The sequence below is a fragment of the Oncorhynchus nerka genome, linkage group LG4 (genome assembly GCF_034236695.1).
Source record: "Oncorhynchus nerka isolate Pitt River linkage group LG4, Oner_Uvic_2.0, whole genome shotgun sequence".
Lineage (NCBI taxonomy): Eukaryota > Metazoa > Chordata > Actinopteri > Salmoniformes > Salmonidae > Oncorhynchus > Oncorhynchus nerka.
Window position 1 is genome coordinate 84,615,507 of NC_088399.1, and position 20,536 is coordinate 84,636,042.

At 44.2% G+C, this 20,536-nt stretch overlaps 1 long non-coding RNA gene across 1 annotated transcript in view; it reads right to left on the reverse strand.

The window, feature by feature from the left end:
* LOC135571479 (uncharacterized) overlaps positions 1-16,374 on the reverse strand; it is a 45,222-nt gene extending 28,848 nt beyond the window's left edge. The window contains exon 1 of the long non-coding RNA XR_010463854.1: positions 15,948-16,374. This is a non-coding gene — a long non-coding RNA (uncharacterized LOC135571479). The remainder of the gene's footprint in view (positions 1-15,947) is intronic.
* Between the last annotated feature and the right edge of the window lie 4,162 nt (positions 16,375-20,536).

Below are 20,536 nucleotides of genomic sequence, written 5' to 3' on the forward strand. Positions count from 1 at the left end.
TAGTTAAATAAATGCCGGTCACATTCTGTTCAAGGTCCCCAAAGCACAAACATCCCTGGGTCACTCCTCTTTTCAGTTCGCTGCAGCTAGCGACTGGAACGAGCTGCAACAAACACTCAAACTGGACAGTTTTATCTCAGTCTCTTCATTCAAAGCCTCAATCATGGACACTCTTACCGACAGTTGTGGCTGCTTTGTGTGATGTATTGTTGTCTCTACCTTCTTGCCCTTTGTGCTGTTGTCTGTGCCCAATAATGTTTGTAGCATGTTTTGTGCTGCTACCATGTTGCCATGTTGTGTTCCTACAATACTGTGTTGTCATGTGTCGCTGCCTTGCTAATTTGTTGTCTTAGGGGTCTCTTTATGTAGTGTTGTTGTCTCTCTTGTCGTGATGTGTGTATTGTCCTATTTTTATTGTGGCAGACCAGGAGGTTGGGTGAAAACGTTTACACAGATCAGACACGGACAAAGTATGATTTGCTCAGTTTCAAAGGTGTTTATTAACCTAATAGTTCAAAATAAAAGAATAGGTCTCCCCCAAGAGACCCTCTCCGGGATACCCTCTTCTGGGCTTTGCGTCTTGCTGTATCCTGTGGAGAGCAAAAACTGAACTCCTGTTGCGGCTGGAACCGTCCCCAGGAGTCCTTTCTTCCCCCAGTCTCTCTCCTGTGTGCTACCCTTCTGTCAGCTTTATGGGACTCGTACAGCTAGTGAGCAATCAGCCCTTGATTACTCACCAGCCCCAATTAGTCCTGGCTGGAGAGCTGACCTGCTGAACACCACATTATATTAAATTTATTTTAAATATTTAATCCCGTCCCCACAGAAGGCCTATTGGTAGGCCGTCATTGTAAATAACAATTTGTTCTTAACTGACCTGCCTAGTTAAATAAAGGTTAAATAAATAAATAATATAACTAAGGACCCCGCTATCGTCCAGAAGGCGAGGTCAGTACAGGTGCATCAAAGCTGGGACCGAGAGACTGAAAAACAGCTTCTATCTCAAGGCCATCAGACTGTTAAACAGCCACCACTAACATTGAGTGGCTGCTGCCAACACACTGACTCAACTCCAGCCACTTTAATAATGGGAATTGATGTAAAATATATCACTAGCCACTTTAAACAATGCTACTTAATATAATGTTTACATACCCTACATTATTTATCTCATAGGAATACGTATATACTGTACTCTATATCATCTACTGCATCTTTATGTAATACATGTATCACTAGCCACTTTAAACTATGCCACTTTGTTTACATACTCATCTCATATGTATATACTGTACTCGATACCATCTACTGCATCTTGCCTATGCCGCTCTGTACCATCACTCATTCATATATCTTTATGTACATATTCTTTATCCCTTTACACTTATGTGTATAAGGTAGTAGTTTTGGAATTGTTAGCGAGATTACTCGTTGGTTATTACTGCATTGTCGGAACTAGAAGCACAAGCATTTCGCTACACTCGCATTAACATCTGCTAACCATGTGTATGTGACAAATAAAATTTGATTTGATTTGACTTAACACCTCCCTCTGCAACTGGATCCTGGACTTCCTGACGGGGCGCCCCCAGGTGGTAAGGGTAGGCAACAACACATCTGCCTCATTGATCCTCAACATGGGGGAACCTCAGGGGTGCTTGCTTTGTCCCCTCCTGTACTCCCTGTTCACCCACGACTGCGTGGCCAGGCACGACTCCAACACCATCATTAAGTTTGCTGACGACACAACTGGTAGGCCTGATCACAGACAACGATGAGACAGCCTATGGGGAGGAGGTCAGAGACCTGTCAGTGGTGCTAGGACAACAACCTCTCCCTCAATGTGAGCAAGACAAAGGAGCTGATCGTGGACTATAGGAAAAGGAGGGCTGAACCGGCCCCCATTAACATCGACGGGGCTGTAGTGGAGCGGGTCGAGAGTTTCAAGTTCCTTGGTGTCCACATCAACAATGAACTATCATGGTCCAAACACACCAAGACAGTAAGACAGTTGTTGTGAAGAGGGCACGGGAAAAACATATTCCCCCTCAGGAGACTGAAAAGATTTGGCATGGGTCCTCAGATCCTCAAAAGGTTCTACAGCTGCACCATCGAGAGCATCCTGACTGGTTGCATCACTGCCTGGTATGGCAACTGCTCGGCCTCTGACATCAAGGCACTAAAGAGGCTAGTGCGAACGGCCCAGTGCATCACTGGGGCCAAGTTTCTTGCCATTCAGGACCTCTATACCAGGAGGTGTCAGAGGAAGGCCCTAAAAATTGTCAAAGACTCCAGCCACCCTACTCATGGACTGTTCTCTCTGCCACCGCACGGCAAGCGGTACCGGAGCACCAAGTCTAGGTCCAAGAGGGTTCTAAAACAGCTTCTACCCCCAAGCCATAAGACTCCTGAACACCTAATCAAATGGCTACCCATATTTGCATCGCCCCCCCCTTTGACACCACTGCTATTCTGTGTTGTTATCATCTATGCACAGTAACTTTAATAACTCTACCTACATATTACCTCAACTAACCAGTGCCCCCGCACATGGACTCTGTACTGGTACCCCCCTGTATATAGTCTCGCAATTGTTATTTTACTGCTGCTCTTTAATTACTTGTTACTTTTATTTCTTATTCTTATCCATATATTTTTTTAAACTGCATTGTTGATTAGGGGCTCGTAAGTAAGCATTTCACTGAAAGGTCTACATCTGTTGTATTTGGCACGTGACAAAAAAATGTTTTATTTGATATCGATGGGTTTCTAAGACAGACAGTCATCCTCATAGATTGCTGTATTGAACATGCATGTAGATTAGACACACTGTAAATCAGTGGAATAGTTGTCTGAGAACAAACCATTTAATTGGCCGTGTCTCCAGAGGGATGCGAACCTAGGAAGTCTCTAGGCCAATGAATCACTCATGGGTGTATCAATGACGACTGCCACTTCGATAGACACGTTTGGCTCACTGAACTACAATGTATTTCAATTAGACGTCATCATGAGAATCCTACAGTAAGTAAAATGGAATGCAAAAAAAGTAACTGACTCATAATCCCTTATCTTAGTTTTAAGAATAATGAGTCACTGGTACAGTATGTGTAATATAATTATATTATTACTACAAGAGTCTCTCTGGATAAGAGCGTCTGCTAAATCATTCTAATGTAACGTCAATGGAATGACTGAGGACGAAGAGTGGAGGACACTAAGGGAGAAAGTCAATGGCAACATACCATTGGACCATCATAACAGAACTATCAGAAAAAGGTTGACCAGTGGAAAACCCGGCTGGGTTGCCAAGTCTCGTAACTCGGGCCGGAGACGGGCCAATGTCAGAGGCTGAACTCTGAATCCCACTGTCCTGTCTGGGCGTGGAATAACATTACTCACTCACACTCGCACACACACACACAGGGAGGTAGAGATCACCCGTGTTCTGCTCCCTGTTGCCTGGGCAACACTGTCCTGTTCTGGTTCTCTTGCTTACGGAAGAAAAGGGGAGTGTCTGTGTGTGTGAGCAGCAGTTTTTTCCTGTTTCGTGGTGGGTAGTGGAGTGACATAATCAGCTGAAGAGCAATCTGGCACTGAAGCTTTATTAATGTGAAGCCTGGCTCCAGTACAGTGCCTCCAAACTTTAGATATAATTTGTAGAAACTGGAGTAGGTTGGTCGTGACCTATGGATAAATAAATAGTCTAAATATGAATGTTTCATACGTTGATTGTAAAGCTTGTCGTCTGGAGACAGAGAGGAGGACCAAGGTGCAGCGTGGTAAGTGTTCATTATTTTAATAAAACAACTGAACACTGAACAAAACAACAAAAACGACAAACAAACAAACAGTCCTGTAAGGTGATGAAAAACACTAAACAGAAAATAATCACCCACAACCAAAATGGGGAAAACAGGCTACCTAAGTATGATTCTCAATCAGAGACAACGATCAACAGCTGCCTCTGATTGAGATCCATACCAGGCCAAACACAGAAATACAACAAAGAAAAAGAACATACCCACCCCAACTCACACCCTGACCAAACTAACACAAAGACATAATAAAGGAACTAAGGTCAGAACATGACATTGATATCTGCCAAGTTTTGTACTGTACCACAGCGCCAAGAGAGAGATGTTACAAGAAATGAAAGCTTTGAATTACAAGTTGCAGCTGCTTTTAAGTTTAAGCCTGCATGCTTGGCACTAAAGGGCCTGAGTTTTTTGCCTTTAAGCCCTAGACCTCTCATTCCAAAACTCCCCTGCGCTCTACAAGTCCGTCATCCTTCACAGCTAAGTCCTTTTCGTCATCTGAAGATAAGGATGCATCATGGTCCACACATACTAACACAGTCTTGAAGAAGGCACAACTTCTTCCCCCTCAGGAGGCTGAAAAGGTTATACAGCTGCACCATTGAGAGCATCTTGACTGGCTGCATCACCGCTTGGTTTGGTAACTGCACAGCTTCTACCCCCAAGCCATAAGTCTGCTTAACAGTTAGTTTAATAGTTAGCCAAATAGCTACCTGGACTATCTGCCTTGACCTTTGCATTAACCTTCTTCACTCATCACATATGCAGCTGTTACTGTTTATTATCTATCACTTTATTCCTAGTTATATGTACATACAGTATATATCTCAATTACCTCATACCCCTGCACATCGACTGAGTACTGGTACCCTGTGTATATAGCCAAGTTGTCATTACTCATTATGTATTTATTATTACATGTTTTACTTTTCTATTAATTCTCTATTTTCTTTCTCTCTGCATTGTTGGGAAGGGCCCGTACGCATTTCACTATTAGTCTACACCTGTTTTTTACGAAGCATGTGACGAATAACATTTTATTTCATTTGATTATTTGACATTTAAATCCCTCAATGGCTATTTCTTCTGTGAAAACCATTCCCAGTCCATCTGGTATTTCTCCATCCCAACAGTACAGGCCTAAGCCTCCTGGTCGGTGTAATCCTCTCCCATTCCAATCAATCTAACTAGACTCATACAGCATACTTTGAGAGCTTCACATGTTAGCCAATGTTTCAGCATAGACAAGCGTTATATTGGGGGTAGACCACAAAACGTCTCAGAGTAGAAAAAAGTGATAAGAGACATTATACTCCTACTCTTATTGGTAAAAAATAAAAGCTATGCATCCAAGCCTCTTTAGTCATAAGAGTCCCATCTAGTCGACATATTTAGGAGACCTCGTGAGCTGTCCTAACCAGTTAAGAGTTACCAGCAGGTGCCTTGATCATAGAAAAAGGCAGTCAGTCAGCGGTTCCTGTGCCACATACAATTGCTTTAGAGTTAGAGTTGAAAGAATGTTTTGATATTTCTACATGATTAATCCATAAATAATCTAGACCTACATGGAACAGTATCTTTGCTTTTTACAATTATTTCACAAGGCCTATTTCACATGATATGCCTCAATACATTTACATTTACATTTAAGTCATTTAGCAGACGCTCTTATCCAGAGCGACCTACAAATTGGTGCGTTCACCTTAAGACATCCAGTGGAACAGCCACTTTACAATAGTGCATCTAAATCTTTTAAGGGGGGTGAGAAGGATTACTTTATCCTATCCTAGGTATTCCTGAAAGAGGTGGGGTTTCAGGTGTCTCCGGAAGGTGGTGATTGACTCCGCTGTCCTGGCGTGGTGAGGGAGTTTGTTCCACCATTGGGGGCCAGAGCAGCGAACAGTTTTGACTGGGCTGCGCGGGAACTGTACTTCCTCAGTGGTAGGGAGGCGAGCAGGCCAGAGGTGGATGAACGCAGTGCCCTTGTTTGGGTGTAGGGCCTGATCAGAGCCTGGAGGTACTGAGGTGCCGTTCCCCTCACAGCTCCGTAGGCAAGCACCATGGTCTTGTAGCGGATGCGAGCTTCAACTGGAAGCCAGTGGAGAGAGCGGAGGAGCGGGGTGACGTGAGAGAACTTGGGAAGGTTGAACACCAGACGGGCTGCGGCGTTCTGGATGAGTTGTAGGGGTTTAATGGCACAGGCAGGGAGCCCAGCCAACAGCGAGTTGCAGTAATCCAGACGGGAGATGACAAGTGCCTGGATTAGGACCTGCGCTGCTTCCTGTGTGAGGCAGGGTCGTACTCTGCGGATGTTGTAGAGCATGAACCTACAAGAACGGGCCACCGCCTTGATGTTAGTTGAGAACGACAGGGTGTTGTCCAGGATCACGCCAAGGTTCTTAGCGCTCTGGGAGGAGGACACAATGGAGTTGTCAACCGTGATGGCGAGATCATGGAACGGGCAGTCCTTCCCGGGAGGAAGAGCAGCTCCGTCTTGCCGAGGTTCAGCTTGAGGTGGTGATCCGTCATCCACACTGATATGTCTGCCAGACATGCAGAGATGCGATTCGCCACCTGGTCATCAGAAGGGGGAAAGGAGAAGATTAATTGTGTGTCGTCTGCATAGCAATGATAGGAGAGACCATGTGAGGTTATGACAGAGCCAAGTGACTTGGTGTATAGCGAGAATAGGAGAGGGCCTAGAACAGAGCCCTGGGGGACGCCAGTGGTGAGAGCGCGTGGTGAGGAGACAGATTCTCGCCACGCCACCTGGTAGGAGCGACCTGTCAGGTAGGACGCAATCCAAGCGTGGGCCGCGCCGGAGATGCCCAACTCGGAGAGGGTGGAGAGGAGGATCTGATGGTTCACAGTATCGAAGGCAGCCGATAGGTCTAGAAGGATGAGAGCAGAGGAGAGAGAGTTAGCTTTAGCAGTGCGGAGCGCCTCCGTGATACAGAGAAGAGCAGTCTCAGTTGAATGACTAGTCTTGAAACCTGACTGATTTGGATCAAGAAGGTCATTCTGAGAGAGATAGCGGGAGAGCTGGCCAAGGACGGCACGTTCAAGAGTTTTGGAGAGAAAAGAAAGAAGGGATACTGGTCTGTAGTTGTTGACATCGGAGGGATCGAGTGTAGGTTTTTTCAGAAGGGGTGCAACTCTCGCTCTCTTGAAGACAGAAGGGACGTAGCCAGCGGTCAGGGATGAGTTGATGAGCGAGGTGAGGTAAGGGAGAAGGTCTCCGGAAATGGTCTGGAGAAGAGAGGAGGGAATAGGGTCAAGCGGGCAGGTTGTTGGGCGGCCGGCCGTCACAAGACGCGAGATTTCATCTGGAGAGAGAGGGGAGAAAGAGGTCAGAGCACAGGGTAGGGCAGTGTGAGCAGAACCAGCGGTGTCGTTTGACTTAGCAAACGAGGATCGGATGTCGTCGACCTTCTTTTCAAAATGGTTGACGAAGTCATCTGCAGAGAGGGAGGAGGGGGGAGGGGAGGAGGATTCAGGAGGGAGGAGAAGGTGGCAAAGAGCTTCCTAGGGTTAGAGGCAGATGCTTGGACTTTAGAGTGGTAGAAAGTGGCTTTAGCAGCAGAGACAGAAGAGGAAAATGTAGAGAGGAGGGAGTGAAAGGATGCCAGGTCCGCAGGGAGGCGAGTTTTCCTCCATTTCCGCTCGGCTGCCCGGAGCCCTGTTCTGTGAGCTCGCAATGAGTCGTCGAGCCACGGAGCAGGAGGGGAGGACCGAGCCGGCCTGGAGGATAGGGGACATAGAGAATCAAGGGATGCAGAAAGGGAGGAGAGGAGGGTTGAGGAGGCAGAATCAGGAGATAGGTTGGAGAAGGTTTGAGCAGAGGGAAGAGATGATAGGATGGAAGAGGAGAGAGTAGCGGGGAGAGAGAGCGAAGATTGGGACGGCGCGATACCATCCGAGTAGGGGCAGTGTGGGAAGTGTTGGATGAGAGCAAGAGGGAAAAGGATACAAGGTAGTGGTCGGAGACTTGGAGGGGAGTTGCAGTGAGGTTAGTGGAAGAACAGCATCTAGTAAAGATGAGGTTGAGCGTATTGCCTGCCTTGTGAGTAGAGGGGGAAGGTGAGAGGGTGAGGTCAAAAGAGGAGAGGAGTGGAAAGAAGGAGGCAGAGAGGAATGAGTCAAAGGTAGACGTGGGGAGGTTAAAGTCGCCCAGAACTGTGAGAGGTGAGCCGTCCTCAGGAAAGGAGCTTATCAAGGCATCAAGCTCATTGATGAACTCTCCGAGGGAACCTGGAGGGCGATAAATGATAAGGATGTTAAGCTTGAAAGGGCTGGTAACTGTGACAGCATGGAATTCAAAGGAGGCGATAGACAGATGGGTAAGGGGAGAAAGAGAGAATGACCACTTGGGAGAGATGAGGATCCCGGTGCCACCACCCCGCTGACCAGAAGCTCTCGGGGTGTGCGAGAACACGTGGGCGGACGAAGAGAGAGCAGTAGGAGTAGCAGTGTTATCTGTGGTGATCCATGTTTCCGTCAGTGCCAAGAAGTCGAGGGACTGGAGGGAGGCCTAGGCTGAGATGAACTCTGCCTTGTTGGCCGCAGATCGGCAGTTCCAGAGGCTACCGGAGACCTGGTATACTTATAACCACTCCGTCCTTCCTTGTTCGTCCATCATAGGTTGATGATGACCCTAACACGATTCATTAGGATTAGTCTGGGGTACGGTGAGTGCGCAGATGGCTGATGAGACCAATCTGAGCCCAGAAACATGCTTTGGCACATTGGACATGATATCTAGGTAAAAGTCTCCTGAGGGACGGCTCCACTAATACTGGTCTTTCGCTGTTCTCTTCACCATTGCATTTTTGGTCCTGCTTGTTTCAGAGGTTGTAGCGCCATCCCGGATTCGATTCCGCCAGATGGGACGATCCTGAGCAAGTCTTTCTCATGACTTTAGATCAATGTTAAAGCTCAAGGGATACCTTCAGGGTGTCTATAAATCATTTCCTTGGGCCACCTTGTGCTCACTTCCCATTCTTCAGCTCCATGAAGAAGATCTGCTTATGGAGATGTGTAGCAGGCATCCTGGTCACATGGCCCCACCCATCTGAGCTGAGCTTTCAGAAGCAGTGTGGCAATGCTCATCATGTCGGCCCGGCTGAGGACTTCAGTGTCTGAGATTCTGTCCTGCCGCTTGATCCTCAGGAGCATCCTGAAACCGTTCAGGTGAAAGTTATTTAGTTTCCTGGCATGGCATCGGTCCAGGTTTTGCTGGTAATATGACTGCCTGGTAAACCTTCAGTTTTGTAGCCAGTTTGATGCCTTTTCTATCCCATGTTGTCCATGAGGATCTACAGGTCAGCAAGCAAGCCAGCAGCTAATGCGCAGTCATCTGCAAACGAGGTTGTGGACAGTCACCTCCTCCACCTTTGTTATGTAATGTATCCTCCTCAGGCTGAAAAGCCCCCCATCAAAGCTGTAGATGAAACAGATCCCAGTGTGGTCATTTGGGAAGGCATCTTGCAGCATGGTGGAGAACATCATGCTAAACAAAGTTGGTGCTAGAACACTGCCTTGCTTCAATCTGTTTATGACTGGAAACTGCAGAGTAGATCACCAGAGTACTCTTGGTGATCTTGCACACTAGCCATCATGGAACTGATGCACCATTGTGATACATTTTTCTGGGCATTCAAACTTTGCCATGGCCTTCCAGAGGCCGTTGTGCCTTGTGATGTCAAAAGCCTTTGTCAGGTTGAAAAAAGTGAGATACAGGTCAAAGTTTGGCATTTTTCTTGGAGTTGGTGAGCTGTAAACATCATGTTAGTTGTTCCACAGTTCTGTCTGAAGCCACACTGGCTCTCAGGCAGCATGTCTTGGTCTAGGTGTTCTTTTAGATGGTGCAGGAAGATTCTAGCTAAGATTTTTCCAGCAATTGACAGCAAGGACATACCTCTGTGATTGTAACAGGCTTGGTGATTGCCTTTCCTCTTGTAGAGGTGGTTAGTCCTTATCTCCTGAGGGACAGCTTCTTGTCTCCACAATGACTGGAAGAGGTCGGTTAGCTTCTCAACCAAATGAGGCCCTCCCACCTTGTAGGTTTCAGCTGGTATGGTGTCAGCTCCTGTAGTTTTTCCTGATGAGAGGAGACTGATACTTTTTTTGTTTCCTCCTGGGTGGGTAGGTCTGCAAGAGACAAGTTCATTTCAACTTGCGGCAGCCTGTTGATTGCTTCTTCATTTATTGAGGGCTGAGTTGAATTGTTCGGCCCATCTGGAAAGGATTTTGTCTTTCTCTCTGAGCAATGTAGTTCCATCCGCAATCAGAAAAGTTGAGGTTCTTGAAAAAAAAAAGAACCTCAACTTGAGGACTCCAAACGGTGGTCTAGGGCTTCAACAAATTACTGCCGGATGTTCTCCTCTTTCACTGAGAGATGTTGATTCGCTTTGAGGATTTTTTGCCTTGTTGACGTCTGATCCGGATGTTGAGCTCAGAGATAAGTCAGTGTTCTATCCAGCATTCTGCATTGCACATGGCCTTTTTCACCCTTGACATCATGTCTGTCTCTCCTCCTGACAATGTCAATCAAGTGCCAGTGTTTGGACCTTGCATCCATGTTGTTTTTTGCGGTTGGAAGATTGTTTATGATGGTGACCTGCTTTTAGCCTGTAAATGGTGATTCAGAAGGTGTAACTGGCTCCAACTTCTGCAACCTGTCCCGGGTCAGCTAGCCGGGTCTCACTTTCGGTGGAAATGTCCATTTTGTATTTGGCACGTTCTCTGCCAACAAGAGCGTCTCAGGTCTGTTTGGTCCAGCAGTGTCCATTAGTGAGCGGGCATTCCAAGCACCAATATTAAGTGGTTTCACTTGTATTTTCTTTGTCCGACTGCTGAGGTGCTCCTAATGCTGGGGAGGTGAGCAGTGTGAACCTGAATAGTACTGCTCAGACTGCTGCCAAGTTCCACTGCTGCTTCAGGCCAGTGAAAAGCGATATCCTGAGCTGCCTGTGTGCGAGTCCATGGCTACAGCTTCGTCAATCGCAGAAAGCCACAGGACTTTGGGTGATGGCTTCATGACTTGCTCATTGAAGTGAAGGAGAGTTATGCAGCTTCAACCTCACGCTCTCGTCCAGGGTCACCTGTATCCAGTGGCAAGACACTGTCAAGATGGCTGGAGATAATTCTGGATGCAGTGGATGGTCTGAGGAAACCTTCTGATGGCATTTCCTCGACCAAGGGTTCCACAGACCCAAACTCAGATATTGAGTTTCCCAGGTTAGTTAACCACCGCCAGGGGTTCGGTGTTGGGAGCTGCTGGCAGTACTGACTCACCAGGGGGAAAATGGAAAGCACCTGGTGTGCGCCTACGGTAGCAACTACTGTTCCCAGCAAAGACTGGTTGAACACCCAGCTGACCAGACAATAAAGAGCACACGTAACCACTAGGCTAATAAATAAATTGTATAATTTGATTACAGACATCATGTTATTTCAAGTTTGGAGCACAATATCACATTGTTAAAATGCCATAAATTGGGCATCTAGCCCAATTTATCCAGGTTTTAACAGGATTCCTAGGACCTTTTCTGAGATGCTTTGTGGATACGGGCCCTGATCTCTATTGTATAGTAATTCAGGAGAACACATAAGATACTACTAACAAAATTGGAAATGATTCAATTATATTGATTAGGCAATGCATATCCAACAAATGTTTGGAGGCACATTTCAGCAGACCATTTCACAATTTGGTATTTAGAGTAGAGGTCGACCGATTAATCGGAATGGCCAACTAATTAGGGCCGATTTCATGTTTTCATAACAATCGGATATGGGTGTTTTTGGGCGCCGATTTGCCGATTTTTGTATTTTTATACCTTTATTTAACTAGGCAAGTCAGTTAAGAACATACTTATTTTCAATGACGTCCTAGTAACGGTGGGTTAACTGCCTCGTTCAGGGGCAGAACGACAGATTTTCACCTTGTCAGCTCGGGGGATGCAAACTTGCAACCTTACAGTTAACTAGTCCAACGCAATAACGACCTACCTCTCTCTCATTGCACTCCACAAGGAGACTGACTGCCTGTTACGCGAATGCAGTAAGCCAAGATAAGCATTAAACTTATCTTATAAAAAACAATCGATCATAATTACTAGTTAACTACACATGGTTGATGATATTACTAGATATTATCTAGCGTATCCTGCGCTGCATATAATCTGACTGAGCACACAAGTATCTAAGTATCTGACTGAGCCGTGGTAGCCAGAAGCAGGCGCGTAAACATTAATTCAAACAGCACTTTCATGCATTTTGCCAGCAGCTCTTCGTTGTGCTTGTCAAGCATTGTGCTGTTTATGACTTCAAGCCTATCAACTCCCGAGATGAGGCTGGTGTAACCAAAGTGAAATGGCTAGCTAGTTGGCGCACGCTAATAGTGTTTCAAACTTCACTTGCTCTGAGCCTTGGGGTGGTTGTTTCCCTTGCTCTGCATGGGTAAGGCTGCTTCGAGGGTGGCTGTTGTCGTTGTGTTGCTGGTTCGAGCCCAGGGAGGAGCGAGGAGAGGGACGGAAGCTATACTGTTACACTGGCAATACTAAAGTGCCAATAAGAACAGCCAATAGTCAAAGATTAATGAAATACAAACGGTATAGAGGGAAATAGTCCTATAATTCCTATAATAACTACAACCTTAAACTTCTTACCTGGGAATATTGAAGACTCATGTTAAAAGGAGCCACCAGCTTTCATATGTTCTCATGTTCTGAGCAAGGAACTGAAACGTTAGCTTTCTTACATAGCACATATTGCACTTTTACTTTCTTCTCCAACACTTTGTTTTTTCATTATTTAAACCAAATTGAACATGTTTCATTATTTACATGAGGCTAAATTGATTTTATTGATGTATTATATTAAGTTATAATAAGTGTTCATTCAGTGTTGTACAAATATATATATATATATATATATATTTTTTTAATAGTCTGATTAATCGGTATCGGCTTTTCTGGTCCTCTAATAATCGGTATCGGCGTTGAAAAATCATAATCGGTCGACCTCGAATTTAGAGGACAAAAACATTGATACAACTAACAAACCACTCAGCTACAGTGTTTTGAAATCCTTTATAAACAATGACAGTGTGAATCCACAATGACATGCCAAACCACAAGAATATATCTTGCCCTCTGTATTGCAAGAAGGGAAATCGATGTTCTGGGACATGCCCACAAGGCTTGTGATTGACAGGTCCTCTTGGATGTGGGTGTAACACATGGGTATATCCTCAGCCTGAAGTGTCGCCAGTTGCGCCACCGAATTACTAGCTTTTGCATGATGGCGATTGGCAAGACGCTTCAAAGGGGGGGGGGTCATTGTGCAAGCAAGGCAGATGCCAGATTAAATTTAATTAATTAATTAAATTCATTCAATAGTTTTCCCCCCCTCATCAATCTACACCCAATACTCCATAACAACAAAGCAAAAACAGGTTTGTAGAATTTTCTGCACAATCATTTTTTTTTTTTTGAAAACTGAAATATTACATTTCCATAAGTATTCAGACCCTTTACTTAGCACTTTGTTGACGCACCTTTGGCAACAATTACAGCCCCGAGTCTTCTTCGGTATGACAAGTTTCCCCCATTCTTCTCTGAACATCCTCTCATGCTCTGTTAGGTTGGATGGTGAGCGTTGCTGCACAGATATTTTCAGATCTCCAGAGATCTTAGATCGGATTTAAGCGTTGGCTCTGGCTGGGCCACTCAAGGACATTGTCCCGAAGCCACTCTTGCGTTGTCTTGGCTGTGTGCTTAGGGTTGTTGTCCTGTTGGAAGGTGAACCTTTGCCCCAGTCTAAGGTCCTGAATGCTCTGGAGCAGGTTTTCATCAAAGATCTTCTCTGTACTTTCCTCCGTTCATCTTTCCCTCGATCCTGACTAGTCTCCCAGTTCCTGCCGCTGAAAATCATCCCCACAACATGAGGCTGCCAACAGCATGCTTCACCATAGGGATGGTGCCAGGTTTCCTTCAGATGTCACACTTGGCATTCAGGCCAATGAGTTCAATCTTGGTTTCATCAGACCAAAGAATCTTGTTTCTCATGAAACAAGTTTCTCAAAAGGTGCCTTTTGGCAGCTGTCGTGTGCCTTTTACTGGGGAGTGGCTTCCACCTGATTGGTGGAATTCTGCAGAGATGGTTGTCCTTCTGGAAGGTTCTCCCATATCCACAGAGGAACTCCGGAGCTCTGTCAGTGTGACCATCAGGTTTTTGATCACCTCCCTGACCAAGGCCCTTCTCCCCCGATTGTGCAGTTTGGCCCGGTGGCCAGCTCTAGGAAGAGTCTTGGTGGTTCCAAATGTCTTCCATTTAAGAATGATGGAGGCCACTGTGTTCTTGGGGACCTTCAGTGCTGCAGACATTTTTTGGTACCCTTCCCCACATCTGTGCCTCGACACAATCCTGTCTTGGAGCTCTACGGAGAATTCCTTCGACCTCATGGCTTGGTTTTTGCTTTGACATGCACTGTCAACTGTGGGACCTTATATAGACAGGTGTGTGCCTTTCCAAATCATGTTCAACCAATTGAATTTACCATAGGTGGACTCAAATCAAGTTGTAGAACACATCTCAAGGATGATCAATGGAAACAGGATGCACCTGAGTTCAGTTTTGAGTCTCATAGCAAAGGGTCTGAATAGTTATGTAAATAAGGTATTTCTGTAAAAAAAAAATATATAGATTTGCAAACATTTCTTCACTTTTTTTTTCGCTTTGTCATTATGGGGTATTGTGTGTAGATTAATTAGGATTTTTTAAATTTAATCAATTTTAGAATAAGGCTGTAACGTAACAAAATGTGGAAAAAGGGGTCTGAATACTTCCCGAATGCACTGTAGGCTATCAGAAATATAGGCTATTAGCAATATAGGCTATTAGCAATATGTGTCTCGTCTCAGCATTAGTCTCTGACAGTGTAGGATAAACCATAACCTCTTTATCTAATATACCATCTGGTAATCTGATGTGTCTGGGACTTCCTTGTCCACCTTCTCTCTAATCCAGACTGTTAATGCTGAAGGGCTCTGTAGTTATCACTTTGTAAAGCTGCTCGCCCCACTCTTCTCTGACCTAGCTAGATTTATGAGCCAATTTCCCCATAGGGCCCACCACGACCAACAACACCCACTGCATTGTTCTCTGTAGTAGTTCACTTCAAAATAAAAGTTTGTTAGATGTTTTGACATCTAGGGGGACTAATGTCGAGATGAGTTGTATTTTCTAGTCATTGGGTTGATATGCTGTATTTGGATCTAGATTGGTGTGTAGTGTGACTTGGACCCATCTCGGCCTCTTTTGAGGTCTGAAAACATCTTGACAAAATTAGACTTAGGAATGAATCACCACTTTAAATTCTTAAACGTGTTATATATGATTTAAAATACGACAATCAAAGTTATTCTAAAAAGTCTAATTTTTCCCTCAGTGATGCTGCAGGTGGTAGAGGACAGCATTTGAAATGGAAATAGGACTGACAGCTTTTGTGGAACGTGACTCCACACATTCAGAGTGGGCAAATATCTACACTCACCACAATATGGCCGCTACTCACATCCACATATTCAGTGGAGTGGGCCAAAGCCAGAATGACACTCTAAGCACTCCTTAGGCCTATATCATCTTGAGTCTGGTATGCAACAACATTTCTCTACTTAATTTTCTCACGCTAGCCCTTGAGAGGCTCTTCTGTTGAGTTTTGATGAAGATCAGTGCCTAGTTGGACACATTGGGCACTTAGGGGTCTATGAGGAACTCATTACCACTTGCTGCTGCTTTATCTTTCGAGACCCTTTTACGAGGCTACACCATTTTCTTATTTTCAAGCTGCTCCTCATCTAACTCTGATTCAGGTGATTGTTCATGAAAACACTAGATTAATTAAACCATCTTTATCATCTGAAATTAGCTGCCCTCTTCAAAGCGAAGTGCTTTCAACTGACACGGTTTTATAGTGGGGAGACAGTGAAATATGTTAAGCATAATTTCCCACAAGTGAATCAGAATCAGGCAAAGAAATATCTCAGAAAAAGTCATTAACCGGGTGATTATTTTTGAGACAATTCAATTTCACAGAGGAAGAGACACAGAAGAAGTTCATACCAACTGGCTTGTTGACACCCAGAAAGCCAGCATTTCCCAAGAGCTTGAAGACTTTGTGGGCAGGAAATATCCCCTCTGCCTCCCATTGGTCCACATAGGGGTTGATATCCTGGTCGATGATCTACAACACATGCAAAGACAGAGGGAAAGATGACAAACACATAGACGTAGGTGTGGTACGAGCTACGTGGCCTGGGCGTAGGTTGTCTGTGTGAGAATGGATATGTATGCCAATGGTGTGGTTGTGTGAGACTAACTTTTACATTACATTTCATTCCAATCTATTGAATGTTAATATTAATAGCTTACTTTCCCCCTGACAATTTACTTGGAAATTGACTCACCATCTTGACAGAACCACATTAAGAACGGTCCATAGTTGTAAATAAACGGGAAGTTGTCAACTGTATTTTCAGCAGTCCTGTTCTGCCTCTACTTCAGTCTATGTAACCTATCACTGGCAGACTGCTAGCCTAAGGTCTACATATGGATGAATACAAAAAGAACACAAAACATACTGAAATAACATCTCATATGGATGAATACATGCTATGTTAAGAGGGGGATGCTATTGTGTGTGTGCCACCTATCTATTACACTCACTGTCAACAAGCCTTTATTGCACTTTCACAAGACAGCCGATAGAGATCGGATTAGTGTATTACCATGTAGCCTAGCTCCCCAAACCCAATCCAAATTCTTGTCATTAAGAGGGAAACAATTATAATATAGTTTGAGACTAACAAGGCTATGTTTGCATCTAACAATGTTAGCCAAAAATCAAATCTAATTTCCCTATGGAGTCACCATAATACTAACTGTACCAGTTACAGTATACCAGCTCCAGTACATGGACATAGAGATGTGCAGGAATCTAGAAGCATGAAGATGAAGTGATTCGGATGAAGTAAAACATTAGATCCTCCATGTAAAGCTACAGTAATATATTATGGATTATGAAAATCTCTCTTAAATCCACCTGAGGGCATTCCCTTCATAGCGGGGCCACAGCCAAACTCCCCTGCGTCATGCTTGAAAACTGTTAGGGAGTGAAGGGATGAGGAGCGGAACACTCCCGTTCTAGAGATATGGGAGTGTCAAGAGACCATTGGTACGTCCCAAATTCCATATGTAGTGCACTACTTTTGAGCAGTGCCCAATACATTGTTTACACAAAACATTAAGAAAACCTGCTCTTTCCATGACCGACTGACCAGGTGAATCTAGGTGAAAGCTATCATCCCTTATTGATGTCACTTGTTAAATCCACTTCAATCAGTATAGATGAAGGGGAGGAGACCAGTAAAATAAGTATTTGTTTATCCTTGAGACATTTGAGACATGGATTGTGTGTGTGTGTCATTCAGAAGGTGAACGGGCAAGACAAAATATTTAAATGCCTTTGAATGGGGTATGGTATTAGGTGCCAGTTGCACCAGTTTGAGTGTGTCAAGAACTGCAATGCTGCTGGGTTATTCCATGCTCAACAGTTTCCCGTTTGTAATAAGAATGGTCCACCACCCAAAGGACATCCAGCAAACATGACACAACTGTGGGAAGCATAGGAGTCAACATGGGTCAGCATGGATGGTGTTCTTTTTTGAAAGTGCATAGAGTACAGTAGAAGAGCTTAAATGTACAACTACTATCAGCTTTTAAGTGTTTAACATAGCCTATATGCATTTAATCTACGATGCATAATTGGTTTCAACAAGCCACCTGAAATTGTTTCGCTAAGTCTACATCCTCATAAAAATAGACCTGTTTTTGGGCGGAAATGTTCAAAACAGTTAATACTGCCTATGTAAAATAGTTTGATTTTAGGCAACGACATGTGCTTCCTCCCAATTCCATTTCGGTAGGTAATGTAGAGACCCTTGACAAACCTGTCTATAAATCTGCATTCAAGCGTTGCTGTGGAGCACAACAACTCTCCAATGGCAGGTAGAGAGAAAATTAAAAGCAATTAAAAGCACCATAATTATGCAGTTAAGTGAGGAAAATGACTAATTTAGTGTAATGCAGCTTCCTTCAGTGCATAAGCCACAGTCAGGGGCCACGAGTCACTGTTCATTATGGAGTTTGTTCTAAAATCTTAAAATTCAGTCTTATTAAATATGACTGAGTTCATAACCAGAGTAAAGCACAAGTTCTGGCTTTCCATGGGGGTTTGAAGGCATTTCAAGACAAACGAACAATTGCCAAGAGGAAAATGCCTCCCCAAAATGCCTGTTTTCATATTCCAAAAGATTGTGCAAGGAGGGATAGCAACATACACAGAACTGGCTCCTCTACCAGCCAAGAATAACAAACAGACCTATAACCTAAGAGTACAGGACAGGTAGGTCTATAACCTACGAGTACAGGACAGCTAGACCTACTGTATAACCTATGAGTACAGGACAGCTAGGCCTACTGTATAACCTACGAGTACAGGACAGCTCGGCCTACTGTATAACCTACGAGTACAGGACAGGTAGACCTACTGTATAACCTACGAGTACAGGACAGCTAGGCCTACTATATAACCTACGAGTCCAGGACAGGTAGGCCTATAACCTGCTAGTACAGGATAAGTAGGCCTATAACCTACGAGTACAGGACAGGTATAACCTACGAGTACAGGACAGCTAGGCCTACTGTATAACCTGAGTACAGAACAGCTAGGCCTACGGTATAACCTATGAGTACAGGACAGGTAGGCCTACTGTATAACCTACGAGTACAGAACAGCTAGGCCTACTGTATAACCTACGAGTACAGGACAGGTAGACCTACTGTATTAACTACGAGTACAGGACAGGTAGGCCTACTGTATAACCTACGAGTACAGGACAGCTAGGTCTACTGTATAACCTACGAGTACAGGACAGGTAGACCTATAACCTACGAGTACAGGACAGGTATAACCTACGAGTACAGGACAGGTATAACCTACGAGTACAGGACAGCTAGGCCTACTGTATGACCTACGAGTACAGAACAGCTAGGTCTACTGTATAACCTATGAGTACAGGACAGGTAGGCCTACTGTATAACCTACGAGTACAGAACAGCTAGGCCTACTGTATAACCTACGAGTACAGGACAGGTAGACCTATAACCTACGAGTACAGGACAGGTATAACCTACGAGTACAGGACAGGTAGGTCTTTAGCATACGAGTTTCTTTCTGGGATTGTACAGAACAATAACACTATACACACACTACACTCACTCCAGGGGAAGGCCTGAGTAACAAACCTGTGAGAAATAAAGCACAGTATAATCAAAATTACCAACAGACAGATATGAGCAGAGTACGGGTCCCGCTCTTCCTCTGCAATAAATGCACAATTTGACAAAGTTCAAATCCTGAGGAAGGGAACGGGAGGATCTGCTAGGTCTTAGAAAGGGAAATGTCCACGTCTACTGGGACTATAAATCATACATAAAGGTTATTTTTGACTGGTAAAGTTGCATACCAGAACAATTTCACAACACAGAGCTGTTGTAAGTTGTAAGTAATTATAAGTTGGGGTCAAGAGCACTGTCAAGAACACTACTTTCCCCTGACTTGGCTGTGTTTCACACCTAGCTGGGCACAGTGCAATAACATTCCAGTAATATCACTTAAACATGTTTTCAGGGCAGTCATCATTTCATGACTGAGCCAAGGATTTGAAATGTAGTAATCTCAGAAGTTCTACTTTACTCTAAAATGGAACATAGGTTAGAACAGGTTAGACTATTCTGATTGGATTTGCAATGTGATTATGAACTTCTGACCTTGTAGTAATTCAAGGATTTTTTGTGTGCCACTACCAAGTTTACAATGCACGGAACCCTCAACTGTATTCTTTTAATAAACTACAGGTCCTATTTGTTCCACTGGTGAGTTGTATTCATATTGTTTCTCATTTCCTTTTAGATTTATATCCTTCCCATCTTCCGCATGTTTGTTTATTTTCAACCTCCCTGCATCCTTTGAGGTTTAAGTCACAATAGAAAACCATTTTATTTCCATTTACGTCCCTGTCTTGATTTCCTTCTGTTTATGGGCTCTCTGTATTTTTAGTTCTTTGTCCCCGGTGACTGTCTAGCAAAGCGGAAGGCAACCATAGTCTTATAGGGCTGCAGGTACTGTAGAGGTTAGCCTATGCCTAGTCCCAACCACAGCCATATATTTAGACAGTTAGGCCAACTTTTTGAATATTGTTCTAATTCTAGACATTCAGTTACATAGCATTGTTGAAATATTCCCCATATATTGTTAATGAGGAGCTAACTAGGCTGCCATAGAATGTTGTCGTGTTATGTAAATGCATCATAATGCTCATTCTAGACATTCCGTTTTATAGTATTTAAAAAATATATATATTCCATATAATGTTAATAGGGTGCTAACATGGCTGCCATTTAATGTTGTCGCGTCATGTAAATGCATCATAATGCAGAAACCACATTGGCCCAACTCTAAATAAATGGCTCTGGCTCTGGCCCCATTTAGGCAGTCACTCATGATAAACAGTGTTTTAGCAACATTAGATCTTATTCAAATATGTTCATATACACCCACAGGAAGAATAGGACACATTTTTTACATTGTC